Consider the following 18,035-nt stretch of genomic DNA (forward strand, 5'->3'; position numbering starts at 1 on the left):
ACTACTATCTATCAAACAAATTTGTCATTGTGTTTATTCTTGTATAGAACATATATAAGGGTGTTTTCCTTTTTAAAGATAATTTTAAATGGGTCTACATGAAAGCTAAGAGAGTTTGATTTCTTCTCTCTCTCTATTTCCATATCTTGTTTTCAGATAAATCTTCTGATGGATTCCCACCTGAACCTGATCCCAATTCCAGAAACACAAAGCCTGGATTCTTTGTGTTCACTACATTTATTCTGTCTTTCCATGAGCTAAGGCTGTAAATCCCACAGTGAAGCATACATAAACACCAACTAGACGGGATTAGACCACACTATTTAGTTAATCTCAGTTTACAAAATCCCTTCTTTCTTTGTCTGAAAGACTGCCACAGAAATTCAGCAAATGTGAGAACATTCTGCACTATGGGTAGTGAGAGGGTAAAAATAACTGCTTGCCCAGGGGCCATGCTAATCTTCTCTGTATCGTTCCAATTTTAGTATATGCTTTGGTCGAAGATTAGAATTCACCCCAATTTTCACATACTTTGTCCTCCCAAGTCGGAACAACTTGAGCTTTCAGAGTCCAAATGTGTTAGACTGATCCAGGGCTCTTCAAGTCAGTATTCAAGTGCTAGTATTATAAATTACAGAATTTAGTTTGTCACAGATTAAAACTTTTATTTCAGTGAAAACAGTGACTGTCACATGTGTGTATCATGGTCACTGTAAATCTGCTGTAAACCGAAAGAGAAATTAAAACTAGCAAAGGGTGGTGATGGTGGCAGCGGTAATGTCAGAGGGACATGTGTGTGACTAGTGTAAATAGGAAAGATACGTTGGGTGCAAGGCTGTCATTACTATCACATTCTCTGGCCTTAGCATTTACCTACTTCTCATCTAGAAAATGGCACTGCTATTTTAAAATATAGTCAGAAGTTAAAAATAACTCAATATCTTAATCTCTGGAGTTTATACCTAGTTATGAATTCACTGCTAAGCAATGTGTGATAAAATACTAGTCTTTTGTGTTTAAATCTCCATCCTAGTCCAACATGCATTTATTATTATTATTATGTTTTTTGAGACGGAGTCTTGCTTTGTCGCCCAGGCTGGAGTGTAGTGGTGTGATCTCGGCTCATTGCAAGCTCCACCTCCCAGGTTCATGCCATTCTCCTGCCTCAGCCTCCCGAGTAGCTAGGACTACAGACGTCCGCCACCACGACCGGCTAATTTTTGTATTTTTAGTGGAGACTGGGTCACAACGTGTTAGCCAGAATGATTTTGATCTCCTGACCTCGTGATCCGCCTGCCTTAGCCTCCCAAAGTGCTGGGATTACAGGCGTGAGCCACCGCGCCCGGTCCAACGTGCATTTATAAATAAAGGCTTACTCATCATTGGCCTGTCCTGATTTCTCTGACTAGGAGGAGTAGTTCTTTCTATGGAGGCAATGATTTTTAGATAAGGGTGCAAATATTTTTGAAGCATTTAGAATAGGGAGTGTTTCGACAAAGGTTGTGCAGATCTGTCTGCTAACATGGCTTTAAATGCAAATTTCAGTGACAATCCAAAGAGTACTCCCTGCCAATATCATATTCCATATGAAATCTTGGCATCTTTAGCAAATGATATGTTTACTGATTCTGTCTCCTTGGTTACTACTTGGTCCATGGAGAAGTGCTTTGCTGTATCTGGAATAGCCATGATACTGCTTTGGAAACAGTTTTGAATATTGGCCATTGATTTTAAATAATAAAGGTTACATTTGAAATTTGTTTCTATTCATAGAAAGAAAATCCAAATGGAAAAAAATTGACACAGATTTAATCCTACATCACTCTTTGGACAAATTGCTTTCCTTAGATAAAACAAAGGTGTGAAAGTTGGTGGTTATATGGAACACAGTCTTTCATTTGTATATCCTGCATGCTGCCTGTTTTATCCTACATACTCCATATGGGACCACTGCCTTCCAAGAACTGGACAGCATTTCCACAGATGTTCCTCCTGTGGATCGATCCTGATCCTATCAATTACACAATGGACCCAGTAAATTATAGAATAAGCCTGCTGTCCTGTTTTTGTGCAAATGATACTTCACAGAGCCCTCTATCCTTCTCCACTCATCCACTTCTTCAGGCATTTGATATTGATGGTTTATATCTTGGTTTTGCTCTTCTTATTCCCTTTCTTCTTTTCTGCTCTTCTCCTATATTTTTCCCTTACATTCTCTTTTTACTTTTATTTTCCTCTATTTTTTTGTCTACTCCTTCATTCTACTCATTTTCTCTAATATTTATTTTTCACATGATGCAATTACTTCTTTTTTTGACTCTGTTAAAATCCAATTCAGAGTACTTTTATACTCTGCATTGAATTGTATGGAATGTATCTGTGGAAACTGCTAGCCTGTTCAATGGTGTGTTATTCTACTGCATCAAATTCTAATTATGACTGCTTCACGTTCCCCTGCACCATTAATTTAATACCGTATATGTCTAGCCTTCCTTATTTTTATGTTTGTATTCTCCAGAGTCCGCCACGGAGAAGATGCCCTATACATGTTTGTAAAATGCTGAATTGAATAACATTGTTTAACCATTTTGCCAGCCACAGAAATAAACTAACTTAAACTCCTATGTAGCCCTGGTACATAATGCAGAGTCTGGTATATAGTAGGTGCTCAATAAAGGTTTGTTTAATAATAATAAATGTCTGATGGATAAAATAAAGATTAGCATCTTTATAATATAAAATACATATAATATAAAGCCTGGCTTAACATACTGTTGCCAACATAAACATATTTTCTCTGTTTCTTAGGTTGATGTACCCATATTTTGGAGCAAACTGGTTTACTTGGAAAGATTATTAAGAACTCAATGGACCAGTCAGAATTTCATCCAGTTTCTAAGGCTTACATGTGCCTCACAAATATTTTAAGTCAACATCTCTTCTGACTACCTATCTGCTTTTCTTTCTACTTCTTTTCCCCCTGTAGTTAAGACCACAGAAAGCTTTGGCTTGCAGCAAATATACATTTCCATGGAAACCAAACCAAAAGCAATAGAAAAGGGAGGCATTGAATATAAAATGTCTTTTGGTTGCCAAATTTCAGCCCATTCCCTGATTTCCTTTAGTTTTGTGTTGATTTCTTTAATTCAATGTTAACACCTAGACCAAGGATTTTTAAATTTAAAAAACAACTTTAAAAATTAAAGTTTATGTGTTGGCTGAGTTAAAACAGATAGGTATAAACATACACAAACTTGAAGAATTTGGAAAAATAACCTTCATGAATGAGGTTTTTGTTTCAATGTGATTTTTATGGGAACTTCATCTTTGCCGGGTTAAGTAAAGATGGTGTTTGTTGTAGATTTAAACTGTTCCCTGACAGCTGATGACCTTATTCGTGTATAGAATTAGGATGATTTTTTTTCCCTTTTATATGAAGTGTAAGGAAAGTGTGGCTGGATATAGTTAATGGGAAGTAACAAATGGTTACATCAGCAGTTGCATAAAGGATGTTTCTTGCTCTTCAGCAAAGTGAATTTCTGAGAAATAAAGCAGTAGGTCTGAACTGGCTGTGGATTACCAAGTAATCATGGCAGGTAGCTTGTGAGTGAGCATGAGACTAGCACCACTTTCTGTACCTGGGAGCTGTTTGTGGTCGCACAGGTCCCTGAGCTCAGAAGACCCTATGTTTTGTTTAATGCTCTGCTGTTGCTGTCTTGATAGTCTCAGTAATTTTTGAACAATTTCATCTTTTCACATTTTCATTTTGCAATGAGCTCTGCAAATTACTTAGCTGGTCTACTGCATGGGACTTATCTTTCATAGCATTTTCAAAGTTGGAAGAGACCACTTAGTTTTTTTTCTAACCACTTAAAAAGTAGAAGACAGATTCAAAAAGGCTGAGCAGAGATAGCAATAAAGTTGTACCCTTCCATCTGAGATCCTCCAAATGTACCAGGAGTCTGTTTTATGACTTCAGCCTACCCTGGTCACCAGCAGGTTGAGTGCAATAATTTTGGGGGCAGTGAAAAGCAATTTATATTGTGATAAGTAAAGATGACCTCAAAACCAGCTTGTACTAGTGTATCTCAAAAGCCTTGAAATATTTGTTTGTGTTAATTCAGCAATTTCACTTCTAGGGCAAAGTGTGCAAAGCTGTTACGTACAAGCATATTTATTATGTTATTTGTGATAGTCAAAAACTGGAGATAATCTAAATGTGATTAATTAAATAAATTATACTCTACTCAATGGCTTATCAGGCAGCCATTAAAATGAGATTTTATGTGTGTACTACTACATATTAAAAATAATATTAGAATATACTATGTATAGAATGATTCATTAAAAAATCATAAATAAAAATTTACAAAGCTGTCCAACACAATGTAGTTATCTCTGGGAAGTGGGATCATTGTTGTGTGTGTGTGTGTGTGTATTAATATGTTCTGTTTTCAAGAATGAGTCTGTAGGGCAATTATACTAGTTAAGAACAACCAACTAACTAAGCAAAAAACAACCATTTGCAAGATTTGTTTCCAGGTGCAAGAAAACTGTGTTACAACTTTTCATCATTTTTTAAATAAACTGTAGGCATTAAAGAAATAATCATAAGTTAAAAAGATTCAATGGGATGTTATTTTCTTCCCATTACAGATATTATAAACATCCTCATTTTCTTCTGGACAGTCAACTATAATTTACTGTTCTTTGGCTTTCCTCTGAAACTTCTCCAGAAACTGTGGCAGGTGCAGAACGCATCACCTCAGCTGTTATTGTATATAGGTGTGAGAGAAGTGGCAGAGCCCCCATCTGTGAGCTACTTTGCTTGCCAGTTTGATAAAAAGATTCAGGACCAGATTCTCTGCTGTTAGGCTATGACTCTCTCACACCCTGGAAGGAGAGAAGGTATTGTATATACTAGAATCCCTGTGTACTGCATTCTTTCAATTCTTCCAACCACTATAGACTATCCTGGTAAGTCCGCTTAGCTCTGATTCTTGCTTCAAAGGGCAGCAGCAAGGTTGAAACTTATAAAATTAGCCTGTCTATACTTATATGTATGTGTTCCCTTCTATTAGGTCTTGATTCCATAGGTCAATTACGGTTTAATATGACAGACTGGCAAGAACCCAAACTTGTCTTGGAGTGGTGAGATTTCATTTCTTTGAGTGTTGATGGAGGTGAATTACAGTTCTTTGTGTCTATCTGAGACTTCTGCCAACATTGTGCAGTACTATGTATTAACTAATGCACAAAATCATACATTAGAGCTTTGCCTACAGCAATAGCAACACTTGTTGAGCCAGGGATTAGTTAGCACATTGGGCAGAGCCAGTTGCCTAAACCTGTTGGCCTTTTGATAGAATCTTTATGATTTTATATTTGTTAATGTTCATTACAAGATATTTACATCTAGGACCTTTTCCCTTTTCATTCAGCCTATACAATACAGCCTTTTAAAAATATTTAGAGGCAGGCCGGGCACGGTGGCTCAAGTCTGTAATCCCAGCACTTTGGGAGGCCGAGACGGGCGGATCACGAGGTCAGGAAATCGAGACCATCCTGGCTAACACGGTGAAACCCCGTCTCTACTAAAAAAAAATACAAAAAAAAAAAAAAAAAAAAAAAAAACCTAGCCGGGCGAGGTGGCGGGCGCCTGTAGCCCCAGCTACTCGGGAGGCTGAGGCAGGAGAATGGTGTGAACCCGGGAGGCGGAGCTTGCAGTGAGCTGAGATCCGGCCACTGCACTCCAGCCTGGGCGACAGAGCGAGACTCTGTCTCAAGATAGATAAATAAATAAATAAATCTATCTATCTATCTATCTATTTAGAGGCATCGGAGAAAGTTTGGCAAATATTTGTTTGTAATGTTAAAATGTAGAAATTATTATAATCAGCAATACATTTTCAGGCTATTATATTCAGATCCCAGTTTAAATCTGAACAGATGCACAAGTTTGAAAGAAGTGCATTTGTAGAGAGAGGAAATGGAATAGGAAAATTCAATCACTTTTTATTTTCTTGATCTCTAAGGATGCAAAAAGCAAAAGAATTAAGGCTGGGTGCGGTGGCTCATGCCTGTAATCTGAGCACTTTGGGAGGCCGAGGCGGGCAGATCACGAGGTCAGGAGTTCGAGACTAGCCTGACCAGCATGGTGAAACCCCTGTCTCTAATAAAAATACAAAAATTAGCTGGGTGTGGTGGCATGTGCCTGTAATCCCAGCTACTCGGGAGGCTGAGGCAGGAGAATTACTTGAACCTGGGAGACAGAGGTTGCAGTGAGCTGAGATCACGCCACTGCATTCCAGCCTGGGCAACAGAGTGAGACTCTGTCTCAAAAAAAAAAAAAAAAAAAATCTTTTAAAAGAAAAGAGAGCATGCTATTTTAAAGATGATTGTACATTAAGGAAACTAAGAAAAATTTACCTTAATTTAACAAAACTTTGATTTTAATTGTAGTCAATTAAATTGTGTTTTTATTTGGAAAATGTCTATGTTCTCTCCTTGAGTGTAACGAAGTATTAATTGAAGACTCTCAGCATTGTTTTCTTGTGTATTCTTATCTCTCTTTCTGGGGAGAGGAGTTGAAGGAAAAATTGTGCCAGAAGATGGCAGTTATAGAGAACATCTAGGAGATAGTGGTGGGAGAGGCAAAATAAATAAATAAATAAATAAATAAATAAGATAAAATAAAATAAAAAATGGCAGAAACATCAGACAAACAGACAACAAGCTCAAATATGTGTGCACATGTGAGAGGGTACACACACACACACGTGCACACTCACACAGGAATATAGCTTTTCTATATTCCCCTATGCCAATATAAAGATACGGCTGCCAAAGCTATTGTTGCCAATTGGTAGGAGTGTCCTCTCATACTGTCTTGATAATAATGGCCACTGTTACTCTTTTTAGGAATTTTTTCTGTTTAGAACTCTACTTTTTTAAAATCTGCAGTCTAACTTTGAAAATGCTATTCTTGTTGTTCTTTGTTAGCTTTACCAAAGCCATTTCTTTGTATTTACATTTAGTCCAGATTGCTTGACATAATAACCTAGGCTGCTTTTGAGTTGTTGCTTTCATGGACTTAATCTAGGACAGTGCATCTCAAACTTTAATGTCTATGGGGATCTTGTCTTTGGTGTATCTAATTTTAACAAGACCTTAGGGATCTTGTTAAAAGATTCTGTTTTAGTAAGTTTGAGGTGGGGCTACAGATTCCGTATTTCTAACAAGTTCCCAGTGATGTCAATCTTTGTCAGTCTATGGACCACACTTTGAGTAGCAAGGGTTAGGTTGCTCCACATTAGTTCACAGCACAAGCGCTGCTTAGTTATCTAGTTAATGTTATTCTCTGTATCTTTCACTGTTGCCGTACAATACAAAAAACATTTAATACAAAAACATTTCATGTATTTGCTCACATCATTGATGGAGATGCTAAAGCAGTATCTTTTGGCCAAGTATCCTTGTCTCTATTTCTTTTTGGCGGGAGAAGTTGAAGTCCTCATGTCACATAATTGAAAATTAACTCTTACATTCATGATGTTTAATATCTCTAGTGGACATGATGTCATTATTTGTCCAGTATAGTTCCTTTTTCCTTTGGGAATTTATTCTTTCGACTTCTAATTGAATGATTCTGGTAGGGCTTTCTTTTGTGGGTCTTTGCCCAGTATTCATAGGGCTCAAGACAAGACCAATCATATTGGCGCTTTCCCCAGTCTAAGATGATTTAGTCTAGAGAAGATGAAGTGACCCACCCTGAGTCAGAGGTCTCCCAGGAATTGTTCTGTTTGGAGGTGGATATGAAGGGGTATTGTCCCTGGGTCATGGAGCTGGTAGAAGACAAATCAGACAACACGATGATACTGGTTTTAGTGGGAGAGAATAAGACTACCCAAAGACCAACAGAGATGAGAGATGGGTAGGTGCAGAGAGAAAAGCAGGCAGAGAAGCACTGAGATACTAGTTTCACACCACAAAGATCTGGGTTGTCTTAACTCTCTTTGGCTTTTATTTCAAATATTTGAGTTACCCAGTTCTTAGTAGCCAAAAGTCCCTTTTTGTAAAGCCAGTTTGAGTTGGTTGTCTACCGATTATAATTGAAAGAGGCCTATTAAATATCCAATGCACATTTCTTTAGAACAATAAAATAGAGGGATGTCTCACTGAGGCTGCTGTATCTCATGGCCACACTGTAGTTAGGATGTGTAAACTCAGCTTGCAAACAAGAACCAGAATTAATGAAGAACAACTGAAATATGTCTCTTTTTGCCAGCAAGTGCATTATGCATGTGAAACCAAAGGCTAAAAACATAAAATATAATAATTATAGTTATTGTCACAAGTTTGACTGAACATGAACATTCTCAAGACAAAATGCATAAAGTGAACTCTAGTTTAAAACTAAAGACATTGATTAAAGAAACAGAAAAATGAATCTGCCTGGCTCAAAAAGTAAATGAGGTCAGGCCATTTAAAACTGAACATTAGAAAAAGAAAAGCAGCTTCGGCTAATTTTAATAGAAACAAAGGATTGTTTGTGAGTAATGGTTTACCCGCAAAGAAGAAAAAATATTAAAAATGCATTGAATAGCAATAAAACATGCATCAGAACATCTATCAAGGGATCTCACTCCTAAGAGGAGGGTATCAGGGAGGAAGCAGCCCGTGCTTGGGGGTAGATTTCTCAATCCCCTGTAGTGGAAGGAAGGCTGTTCAAACGACACGTGCTCCTTTTACTCTCTTTTTGGAGCTTCTCATATACGTTTTTTTTTTTTTTTTTTTTTTTTTTGAGACGGAGTCTCACTCTGGTCGCCCGGGCTGGAGTGCAGTGGCGGGATCTCAGCTCACTGCAAGCTCCGCCTCCCGGGTTCACGCCATTCTCCTGCCTCAGCCTCCTGAGTAGCTGGGACTACAGGCGCCCGCCACCTCGCCCGGCTAGTTTTTTGTATTTTTTTTAGTAGAGACGGGGTTTCACCGTGTTAGCCAGGATGGTCTCGATCTCCTGACCTTGTGATCCGCCCGTCTCGGCCTCCCAAAGTGCTGGGATTACAGGCTTGAGCCACCGCGCCCGGCCTCTCATATACGTTTCTAAAGGGATATTTTTTTCCTAACTCAAATCCTATTCTCAGGTGACAATCTCAGCAGAAGAATAGCAGTTATTGATATTAACTGCTGATGATGTTTAATATGTGTCGTGGACATGATGTCATTGTTTGCTCACTATAGTTCTTCTTTCCTTTGAGAATGTATTCTTTCCACTTCCAATTGAGTTAAATAGGCTAGTAAAAATTAATTTAGACTCAGTAAAAGAGACTCTTATTTAATAAAAACTGAGCGATTTATATGAAAACCAAAACATATATAATGTAAATAAAGATAGGACGGCTCTATTATTTTTAGTTCACAAGAACATGTATGACAAAAGGATAGATGAAAGGACTGAGAGGCAATGGAAAGAAAATGAACAATACTTTGAGGATTATGTAATCTATGGGGTATATTACATCCATTATCTCATTAAATTCTCAAAATGTTATGAATTCAATAGTCATATATATTTAACAGATAGATTCATAGAAACAACTTTCTCAATCACATAGTTGTTGTGTAATGGAGGCTGGACTCCAATATGTTATTGTTTGGTTCCAAAGGCAATGAACATTCCAGTCCTCTTTGGATGAGCAACAAATAGCTATTGAGTGCCCATATATGCCTAAAGGCCTCGTAGGGGAAGACTAATATATATAATTTACAACACAGTTCAAGTGTTTGAACAGAAATGGACACAATATGCTTGTAATAAAATAGAATTTACAACATAGTTTAAGCATTTTCAACAGAGATGGAGACAATATGCCTGCCATAGTGTGTAACAGTGTTTTATACACTCATGTTTATGGCCTCTTGAATGGGCTATATATAGGAAATTATTGAGGGGAAGTCCTGGAGCACTAGAGAAAAAAGATCCTAAAGACGATAATTTTTCTGCAAAAGGCATCACAGCAAATTTTAATCTCATGGAACACACTTAAAGAAAAAAGCCAAGCTGATTTCAGAGTCAGCAGATCATTGACTAGAATGACTTTGGCAAAGTCATTATGATTAGTATCATCATTAATAAAACAAGGAGCCTTTACTAGGTCTTTTCTAACTTTTATTATATTTAGAAACTACAGAGTTATGAGTCTAAACTATTGATAAACTTCTCAGGCCATATTCCTTTTCTCTGTAAGGTTGCAAAGCCTGAAATAGATCAATTATTCAAAATAGTTTAGTGTATTATAATTAAGCACATTAGACTTTCAATTAAGAAAACATTAAAAATAATAGAGCTTCCACTTTATATCAATCTCAATCATCTCTCTCCTATTATTAAATACTGGAATGCTTCATAGTTGTTTTCTTAGGCTCTATGCTCTTCTCACTCTATACTTTCTCTCTAAGATACCTCACCTTCTGATGTGTGTGGTAGACAGAAGTCTAAGATGGCCGGGCGCGGTGGCTCACGCCTGTAATCCCAGCACTTTGGGAGGCGGAGGCTAGTGGATCACGAGGTCCAGAGATCGAGACCATCCTGGCTAACATGGTGAAACTTCGCCTCTACTAAAAATACAAAAAATTAGCCAGGTGTGGTGGCCGACGCCTGTAGTCCCAGCTACTCCAGAGGCTGAGAATGGCGTGAACCCGGGAGGCAGAGCTTGCAGTGAGCCGGGATCGCGCCACTGACGTCCAGCATGGGGGAGAGAGCGAGACTCCGTCTCAAAAAAAAAAAAAAAAAAGAAAAAGAAGTCTAACATGGACCCCAAGATTCCCATCCTGTGATGTACATATGCTGTGTATTTCTCTCTTTAGTGCAGATGGAACTTTTGAGTAGCAAAGATGGAAGGATTTTGTAGATGTAACTTAGGTCCGGAGTAAGATGATTTTTTGTTAATCAAAAGGGAGCTCATCCTGGTTGAGCCTGACCAGATCAAGTGAACCTTTAAAAGAGGGTTTTGAAATTCAAAATGAGAGAGATTCAAAGTGAGAGAGACAGGAAGTACTGTTGTTGACCTTGTAGAAGAAAATCGCTGTGTTCTAAAGAGGGTCGCAGGGCAGGAAATGGCAGGCAGCCTCCAGGAGCTGAGGGGCTCAGTCCTATGACCGCGAAGAACTAAATTCTGTCAACGACCAGTGAGTTTCAAAGAGAACCCTGAGTTGTAGATTAGATTGAAGTCCTAGCCAACACTTTGATTGCAGCTATGTAAAACCCTGAACAAAGAACTCGTTTTATCCCTGCCTGGACTCCTGACCCATGGAAATTGATACTTGATACAATAGATGGGTGTTGTTTTAAGTGGTTGAATTTGTGGTAATTTGTGATGCAGCAATAGGAAAATGAATACAACATGACTTCAATTATTACAGATGACTCATAAATTTATATCTCCAGCAATACCATCTCTTGTATACCTAATTGTCTATTTGACATGTTCTGTTGGCTGTCTTAAAGCTACCTCAATTTCAATGTGTTTAAAATCAAACTTATGTTTGTTACTTTCAAGCAAAATTCACTGAATATCATCTGTCAACCATCAAACTGGGAAGCAAAAATGCTAGAATTGTTTTGATACTTTGCTCAACTTCATCCCTTTTATCAAATCCATCATGAATTCCAATTCATTTTATGTATTGTGGCCAATGCTTCAGTCTGGTTTACTCATCTACTCTGTCCCCCACAAGTATGCCCTTCCCTGTAGTTTTGAGGCTAAATAGTTAAAGATAATATTTACTTTTTTTTTTTTTTGTAGCTAAGTTTTCTCATTAGACTTGGATTCTGTGAGGCAGATGCATTCATGTGAATTTTGCAGGGTGAACACAGACAATGAGAGGTGGCAGCCATGTAGGAGGGGCTCAGACCATGCAGCAAACACTATTGTGGAGATGATGACTCTTCTGGGGCAGCTAAGGTAGTAGTTGTACTGTCTGGTCCTTTTTGTCATGAGGGTCTTGGAGGTTTCCAGTAGAACAGTCAGTCTTGTAGTGTGTTGGATGTTTCTCTTTGTTGTGTTGCTTCTGGCTATGGGGCATTCCATCTTGGTGTTTGACCCTGCTAGAAATTCTATAAGGCACTTAATATCCTGATATGGTCTCATTTTTTGCTTACACTGGATTAGGTCGATGGATGTATTTTTTAAAGCCAGCTAATCCATCATTTTCTTTCCATCTTCATTACCACTATCCTATTATAAGCTTTCATTATCTATTACATGGACTCTATCAGTAGTCTCTTAGCTGGTTAAACTCTGTATCCACTGTGCCCCTTATAACTCTTATAACCCACTCTCTACTCTTCAGCCTGAGTGATCTTTTCAATATGCAGATCTCTGTCACTTAAAATATTCAATAGCTCTCCATTGTTCTTTATATTTTTTTATATTATATGTATTTTAATTTTTGTGGGTACATAGTAGGTGTATATATTTATAGGGTAAATGAGATATTTGATGCAGGCATGTAATGTGTAATAATCACATCAGGTTAAGTGGGGTACCCACCGCTTCAAGCATTTATCCTTTGTGTTTCAAATAATCCAATTATACATTTAGTTATTAAAAATGTACAAAAAATTGTTGATTACAGTTTCCCTGTTGTGATGTCAAATACTAGAGCTCATTCATTTTTTCTAATTATTTTTTATATCACTAACCATCCTCTCTTTACTCCTACCCCCTAATACGCTTCCCAGCCTCTGGTAACTATCCTTTTACTCTCTAAGAGTTCAATTACTTTAATTTTCAACTCTCACAAATAGGTGATAACATGTGATATTTATCTTTCTGTGTCTGACTTATTTCACTTAACATAATGACCTCCAGTTCCATCCATGTTGTTGCAAATGGCAGGATCTCATTTTTTATGGCTGAATAGTACTCTATTGTATGATATGTACCACATTTTCTTTATCCATTTGTCTGCTTATGGACACTTAGCTTGTTTCCAAATATCTGCTATTGTGAATATCGCTGCAATATGCATGGAAGTGCAGATATCTCTTTGATATACTGATTTCCTTTCTTTTGGGTATACACCTAGCAGTGGGATTGCTGGATCATATGGTAGCTGTATTTTTAGCTTATGGAAGAACGTACAAACTGTTCTCCATAATGGTTGTACTAATTTACATTCTCTCCAACAGTGCAGTGGGGTTGCCTTTTCCCTACATTCTCACTAGCACTTGTTATTGCCTTTCTTTTGGTTAGAAGTTATTTTAACTGTTGTGAGATGAAATCTTATTGTAGTTTTGGTTTGGAGTCAAAACTGGAATATTCTCTGATGATCAATGATGTTGAGCACCTTTCTTATATCTGTTTGCCATTTGTATGTCTTGAAAAATGTCTGTTCAGATGTTTAGCTCATTTTTGATCAGACTATTAGATTTTTTACTATAGAGTTGTTTGGGTTCCTTATATATTTGGGTTATTAATCTCTTATCAGAAGGATAGTTTTCCAATATTTTCTCCCATTCTGTGGCTGGTCTCTTTACTTTGTTGATTGCTTCTTTTGCTGTGCACAGGTTTTTTTAACCTGAGGTCATCTCATTTGTCCTTTTTTGTTTTTATTGCCTGTGTTAAATTTTATCAAATGTTTTTCAGCATTTGTAGGGTATTAAGAAATCTTTGCCTAGTCCAATGTCCTGGAGCATTTTCCCATTTTAAAAATTAGTTTCATAGTTTGAGGTCTTAGATTTAAGTCTTTAATCCATTCTGATTTTATTTCTGTGTATGGTGAAAGATAGGGGTCTAGTTTCATTCTTCTGCATATGGATATCCAGTTTTCCCAGCACTATTTATTGAAAAGACTGTCCTTTTCCCAGTGTATACTATTGGCATCTTTGTTGAAAATGAGCTCACTGTAGATGTGTGGACTTGTTACCAGGTTCTCTATTTCGTTCCATTGGTCTATGTTTCTGTTTTTATGCCAGGACCATGCTGTTTTGATTAATGTAACTCTGTAGTATAATTTGAAGTCAGGTATTGTGATTCCTCCAGTTTTGTTCTTTTTGCTCAGGAATGCTTTGTCTATTCTGGGTCTCTTGTGAGTCTATATAAATTACAGAGTTTTTTTTTTTTTTTTTTTTTGGTGGAGAATGTCATTGGTATTTTTATAGGAATTGCATTGAATCTGTAGCTTGCTTTGAGTTGTTTCGATATTTTAACAATATTGATTCTTCTAAACCAAGAACATAGAATATATTTCCTTTTCTTGGTGTTATTCATATTTTATGAATACTCATTTCTTTGGTTAATTCCTAGGTATTTAATTTTATTTTTTGCTATTGTAAATGGGATTACTTTCTTGATTTATTTTTCAGATTGTTTGCTGTTGACATATAGAAAGGCTATTGATGTTTGTTGGTTTTGAATCATTCAACTTAATTGAATTTTAAAAATCAACTCTAAAAGTTTTGTTACGGAGTCTTTAGTTTTTTCCAAATGTAAGACCTTATAATCTACAAACAATGATATTTTGACCTCTTCCTTTCCAATTTGGATGCCCTTTATATCTCCCTCCTGTGTGACTGCTCTAGCTAGGGCTTCCAGTACTATGCTGAGAAACAGTAGTGACAGTGGGCATCCTTGTCCTATTCCAGATTTTGGAGAAAAGGCTTTTATTCTTTTCCCATTCGGGATGATACTAGTTTTGAGTCTATCATATATGGCTTTTATTGTGTTGATTTATGTTCCTTCTCAGTTTTTTGAGGGTTTTTATTACTGAAGGAATGTTAAATTTTATCAAATGTTTTTCAGCATCAATTGAAATGTTCATGGTTTTTTTCTTTCATTCTGTGGATATAATGAATCACATTAATTGATTTGTGCATGTTCAACTATCTTTGCATCTCTGCGATAAAATCCCACTTGATCATGATGGAATGATCTTTCTAATCTGTTGATTTCTGTTTGCTAGTATTTTGCTGAGGATTTACATTAACATTCATCAGGGATATTGACCTGTAGCTTTCTTTTTTGATGTGTTTTTCTGGTTTTGGTATCAAGGTAATACTGGTCTCATAGAATAAGTTTGGAAGTATTTCCTCTTCCTCTACTTTTCAGAATAGTTTATGTAGAATTGATATTAGTTCTTCTTTAAATGTCTGGTAAAGTTTAGCTATGAAGCCATCAGGTCTTGGGCTTTTCTCTCCTGGAAGAGTTTTTATTACAGTCTCAATCTTGTTACTTGTTATTAATCTGTTCAGGTTTTAGATTTCTTTATGGTTAATACTGGTAGGCTGTATGTGTCTAGGAACTGATTCATTTCTTCTAGTTTTTCCAATTTATTGGCACATAGTTGCTCATAGTAGCCTTAATAATCCTTTGAATTTCTGTGGTATCAGTTGTATTGTCTCCCTTTTTGTCTCTAACTAAATTTATTTGAGTCTTCTTTCTTTTTTTCTTAGTCTGGCTAAGGATTTGTTGATTTTGTTTATCGTTTCAAAAAACCAGCTTGTTGTTTCTTTGATCTTTCATATTGTTTTATTTGTTTCCATTTCATTTATTTTCACTCTGATCTTTATTATTTCTTTCCTTCTGCTGATTTTGAGTTTGGTTTGCTCTTGCTTTTCTGGTTCTTTAAGGAGCACCTTTAGGTTATTTATTTGAAGGCTTTGTACTTTTCTGATATATGTGCTTATAGGTATGAGCTTTCTCTTAGTACTGCTTTTGCTGCATTCTAGGTTTTGGTATGTTTCGTTTCCATTGTCATTTGCTTCAAGAAATTTCTCAATTTTCTTCTTAATTTCTTAATTAACCAATAGTTTCCAGAATTCCTCTTGTTATTATTTTCTGGTTTTATTCCATTGTGGCCAGAGAGATGCTTGATATAATTTCTTTTTCTTTTGAATTTTTAAAGACTCGTTTTGTTGCTCCACACATAGTCTATCTTTGAAAATGATCCATGTGCTGAAGAGAAGGATGTGTATTCTGCAGCCACTGGACAAAATATTCTGGAAATATCTATTAGGTCAATTTGGCCTAGGATGCAGATTAAGTCCAATGTTCTTTGTTGATTTTCTGTCTGGATGATCTAGTCCAATGCTGAAAGTGGGGTATTGAAGTCTTCAACTATGATTATATTGGGGTATATCTCTCTTTATCTCTAATAATATTTGTTTTATATATCTCGGTGCTCCAGTGTTGGGTCCAATGTATTTAGAGTTGTTTTTAAGCTCTTGCTGAATTGACCCCTTTATCATTATGCAATGATATTCTTTGTTTCTTTTTATAGCTTTTGTCTTGAAATCTATTTTGTCTGATATAAGTATAGTGACTCATGATCGTTTTTTGTTTTCTATTTGCATAGAAGATTTTTTTCCATCCCTTTATTGTCAGTCTAGGTGTCTCTTTATAGGTGATGTGTGTTTCTTGTAGGGAAGAGATAGCTGGTTCTTGTTTTTTTATCCATTCAAAGATCCATTTTATCTTTGTCTTTTGATTAGAGAGCTCAGTTCATTAGTGAAGGTGATTTTCTGTGATGGTATGTTCTAATTCTTGGTTTTTATTTTTTTGGTATGTGTTGTATGCTTTTCGATTTGAGGTTATCATGAGGCTTGGAAATAATATTTTAAAACCAACTATTTTAAATTAATGACAATACTGAATGCACAAACAAACCAACTGACGAGCAAAAATAATACAAACTGTGCAATTTAATTTCATCTCCCTATTTTGTAACTTTTTGTTGCTTCTGTTTATTTCTTGTACTGTCTATGACTTGAAAAGTTGTAGTTTTTATTTTTGATTGGTACATCTTTTAGTCTTTTTACTTAAGATATGAGTAGTTTATACACCACAATTACAGTGTCATAATATTCTGTATTTTTCTGTGTACTTACCATAATATTAACAGTGAGTTTTATACCTTTAGGTAATTTATGTTTACTCATTAATGTCTTTTTATTTCAGGTTGAAGAACTTCCTTTAGCAACTCTCAAAGGACAGGTATGGTGTTGATAAAATCCCCTAGCTTTTGTTTGTCTGGAAAAGTCTTTATTTCTCCTTCATGTTTGAAGGCTATTTTCACCGGGTATATTACTCTAGGACAAACATCTTTAGGTTGTTTATTTGAAGTTTTTCTATGTTTTTGATACAGGCACTTATCTGTAAACTTTCTGTAAACCTAGCTGTAAACTTTCCTCTTAGTACTGTTTTTGCTGCGTCATAGGTTCTGGTATGTTTTGTTTCCACTGTCATTTGTTTCAGGAAAGTTTTCAATTTCCTTCTTCATTTCTTCATTGACCCATAGTTTCCAGAATTATTCTTGTTATTCATTTCTAGTTTTATCCCATTGTGTTCAGAGAAGATTTTTCCTTCAGCACTTAAAATACGTCATGCCTCTCTCTCTCGGACTGTAAGGTTTCCACTGAAAGTCTGCTGCCAGACATATTGGTGCTCTATTATATGCTATTTGTTTCTTTCCTCTTGCCACCTTGAAGATCCTTTTTCCATCCTTGACGTTTGTGAGTTTAATTATTGGATGTGTTGAGGTAGTCTTTTTTGGGTTACTTATGCTTGTTGTTTTATAACCCTCTTGTACTTGAATATTGATGTCTATCTCTAGGTTTGTGAAGTTCTCTGTTATTATCCCTCTCAATAAACTTTATACACCTGTCTCTTCCTCCTTTTCATAGTCAATAACTCTTAGATTTCGCCTTTTGAGACTATTTTCTAGATTCTGTAGGCATACTTTTTTGGTTCTCTTTTCTTTTATCTCCTCTGACAGTGTATTTTCAAATAGCCTATCAAGCTTACTAATTCTCACTTTTGTTTAATCAATTCTGCTGTTAAGAGACTCTGATGCATTCTACAATATGTCAATTATGTTTTTCAACTCCTGAATTGCTGCTTGATTCTTTTTAATTATTTCAATCTCTTTGTTAAATTTATCTGATAGAATTCTGAGTTATTTCTCTGTGTTACCTTGAATTTTGTTGAGTTTGCTCAAAACAGCTATTTTACTTTCTCTGTTGGAAAGATCATGTA

The 18,035-nt window shown here is 36.2% G+C and overlaps 1 pseudogene; it reads right to left on the minus strand.

The window, feature by feature from the left end:
• Positions 1 to 438: 438 nt before the first annotated feature.
• Positions 439 to 513, minus strand: LOC117098146 (annotated as a pseudogene).
• Between the last annotated feature and the right edge of the window lie 17,522 nt (positions 514 to 18,035).

Source organism: Trachypithecus francoisi, unplaced genomic scaffold (assembly GCF_009764315.1).
Source record: "Trachypithecus francoisi isolate TF-2019V2 unplaced genomic scaffold, Tfra_2.0 Lachesis_group15, whole genome shotgun sequence".
Taxonomy (NCBI): domain Eukaryota; kingdom Metazoa; phylum Chordata; class Mammalia; order Primates; family Cercopithecidae; genus Trachypithecus; species Trachypithecus francoisi.